The 3484-nt window shown below is 41.1% G+C and overlaps 1 non-coding gene across 1 annotated transcript; it reads left to right on the top strand.

Moving 5' to 3' along the window:
• The first annotated feature begins 3193 nt into the window (after window positions 1-3193).
• On the top strand, window positions 3194-3266 carry Trnas-cga (transfer RNA serine (anticodon CGA)). Its single transcript has one exon. It is a non-coding gene; the product is annotated as a tRNA-Ser (tRNA).
• Window positions 3267-3484: the final 218 nt, after the last annotated feature.

The following is a 3484-nucleotide window of genomic DNA, read 5'->3' as shown; positions in this document are numbered from 1 at the left end:
CCCTTCTTCTTACACCTGACACATTTTTCTCTCAGATCACCACTGCAATCTCCATTAAAATCCATGCGAACAAATTACAAATAAATGAACTGGCGTCATCGTAATCACCCTCGATGTATTTCCTTGCTTAACTAGACTTGAAAGGCTAGCCAAGAATCGTGCTTGTTCAGTGTCAACCTGTTTACATGATCCCATTTGCGCAAAAAACTTTACAAGCTTGAAAACATCTGACGACGTGGTTTGAACTGTCTTCTGAAACTTATATAAGTACATGCAGTGGCCAGTAACTGCATATTGCTGTGAATTCCACAGTTATTAGTCACAACAAGTCATAGGCCTTTGTGCCTAATAGACTCTAAAATATAATCATTCAATAGAACACTGGTACCGATCTTTCTCATTTTACAAGATGTGGCCATCCACAAGTGATGTCGTGGATGTAATTAAGTACACTTCACTTTTTGGGGGCCCTGTTTATTAAGCCACTTGTGTTCAAGTGTTAACTCGTGCGAGATTCCTGTCGATGATTCTGTCCCATCCTTAGTAACACAGTTCCCTGAGTGTTCTGCTATCGACTCAAATTTTCTGCATTTCAGTGTCCGCTCATTTTTTCCACAAATTCTGCAACATTAAACGTTTGTCGGTTCAGTAAATTTGATAAAATACTGTGTGACGTTTCAGCTTCGTGCTGTTTATGGAAACCGGTAGCGGACTGACCATCGTTTCTTGATTCACTGTTGACCCTTTGGTCCGAGCTAGCTTGGAAGGTCCTGAAAAAGTTTTCGATTGATCAGTTACGATGTTGCCAACCAGCTTTGGACGAATATCATTTCGTTACAAGCGATGTTTGAAATCGCTAAATTTCCCCTACTGCAGCTGAGGTTACATTTGAAGGTGAAAATCTAGATACGTGTATCATAACACCTGAATAAACGGTAAAATAAGGCAAGATTGCTTCGGTCTTCGCCATACAGCAGGTGCATAATAAGAAATGATATCGTACCCGTCGATGATAAGTGCCCACATTCGGCTTCTCTTAGAGACTCATTAACTAACGTCGTTGCCCACGCAACAATTCCAGATTCGTAATCGCTGTCATCGTTACCCCCAAAACACTCAAGTGTTTCATGTTTTTCATTTCCCATGGCACTTTCTTCGGTTTCAACCATTCTGGAAACGTCTTGTTCTCCTCTCCTTATGCGGCGCAGTATCTTAAATACTTCCTCAGCCAACTATGATGGCAATTTCACTATTTCTTGAAAGTCACTGAAATTCCTCATCTTACTAAGAAAAGCAATTACCATGTATCCACAAGGTGCGCCGACCAAAGAACTAAAACATAGTGATAAATATTTTTTCAAATCTTGACAGCTACCAAATGTCATTAGAATAACACCCATGAGTGCTTTGTCGAAATCACAGACAACTTCTTCTAGTACTGAAAATTTTGTAATGTTCTTGCTATCCACGCGAACAATTTCATTAAGCAAGTATTGTATGGATTAAGTGTTTCGAGAGAGACTCGCTCAAAATTTGAAAAACCGGCAGTCTGGAAACTGGAGTTTGTGTTACGATCTGATAAAGATAGATGTGCTATCTCAGTTCTCCAGTTACTTTGTTCAATTTTTTTACTAATAAATCTGTTCCATCTATACAGATGTATTGTGAATATTGTACTAACACAGCAATTTGTTCTTCCATCCAGTAATAGACGTGAAACGGATCTAGGCCAGTCGGGTGAATTTCACCGATGTAACATACATACTTCATTACTGTGAGATTTTCAGTCGGATTGCATCCAGTCAACCCCAAATTGCATTCTGGCGCTCTTGTTTTGCCTTACGTGAAACTGAAAAAGTTGGCGATTGCGGAAGTTTCTTGTCTCCAAATTTCGTTACTTTTTTGCCTCGTATCTGCTCCAGATGCGAGGTAAGATATTGTGGTCTACCATTTTTGTTGAAGTGTCAGTCCTCCGTTTACCTTTTTGTTGACGTTTCTAACTACGGATAAAAGTGCAATAGAAATTATCCAGCACACACTGCATTATAACGTCACTGCCTGGTGCCGAATGTACACACCGACTCTCTGATTCTACGTGTGATCTCAATGTACATTCCGACGTTTAATATTTCTTAAATGAGATAGTTTATGGTAATGACGTTTGGTCTCACAGTTTCTCATACAGGGTACCTCTCCTGACTTTTAGCAATAGAACATTGGACGCACTTTCTAATCGCTCTTTTTCTGTATACCCTGCGTTTGGACAAATGATGACACATGTTTTATGTGGTAGAGTCATTTTAAACGAAACCTAACATTAGCATTTGAAATTTTCTGAAGTTCCACTACTCTCGGATTCATCGAACGTTTCACTGTTAATTCTGATGACGTGGATGGAATTCAAGAACTTTTGACAAGGAACTATACTGGTGTTTTACCTGATCCGTGTAAAAATTTGTAGTGCTAATAATTCCATTCTTATAAGAATTATTTAATACAGCAGGTAAATATCTTAGCTTGGGGACGCTGTCTACCTGATGGACGCACGAGAGCCTTGTATTCAGATGGTAGTACTACACTTAAAGTCGTGGAACGTAATGCGGCATTTTCCTTCATGCCTATTTTGTTAAAAAAAGTACGGCTGAAAGACGCATAAATCACGGTCTGTCAACAATTTTCTAATATATACGTCAACACAAAATATGCTACGTACCAGTACAATGACACACCCAATAATTTGTAAGTTGAAACTTCCTGGCACATTAAAACTGTCTGCCGGACAGGACCTTTGCCTTTCGCGGGCAAGTGCTCTACCAGCTGAACCACCCAAGCACGACTCACGCCCCGTCCCCACTGCTTTACTTCTGCCAGTACCTCGTCTCCTACCTTCCAAACCTTACAGAAGCTCTGGTAGAGCACTTGCCCGCGAAAAGCAAAAGTCCCGAGTTCGAGTCTCGGTGCGGCACACAGTTTTAATCTGCCAGGAAGTTTCATATCAGCGCACACGCCGCTGCAGAGTGAAAATCTCATTCTGGAAACATCCCCCAGGCTGTGGCTAAGCCATGTCTCCGCAATATCCTTTCTTTCAGGAGTACTAGTTCTGCAAGGTTCTCAGGAGAGCTTCTGTAAAGTTTGGAAGGCAGGAGACGAGGTACTGGCAGAAGTAAAGCTGTGGGGACGGGGTGTGAGTCGTGCTTGGGTAGCTCAGTTGGTAGAGCACTTGCCCGCGAAAGGCAAAGGTCCCGAGTTCGAGTCTCGGTCAAGCACACAGTTTCAATCTGCCAGGAAGTTTCATATCAGCGCACACTCCGCTGCAGAGTTAAACTCTCATTCTGGAATTTTCAAGTTACTGATTGGCATTAAGTACCAGTATCCCGTAAAAGAACTTCAAGAAATAATTAATAACATAGAAAGCAGTGTTTTTTGTACCGAAGTCTAGTGGTGGCTGAAATAGCTCATAGAATTATCAAAGTTCTATTACGAC

This window comes from Schistocerca serialis, chromosome 3 (genome assembly GCF_023864345.2).
Source record: "Schistocerca serialis cubense isolate TAMUIC-IGC-003099 chromosome 3, iqSchSeri2.2, whole genome shotgun sequence".
Taxonomy (NCBI): domain Eukaryota; kingdom Metazoa; phylum Arthropoda; class Insecta; order Orthoptera; family Acrididae; genus Schistocerca; species Schistocerca serialis.
Note: the sequence above shows the minus strand (reverse complement) of the source record. Positions and strands in the feature narration are given on the sequence as shown.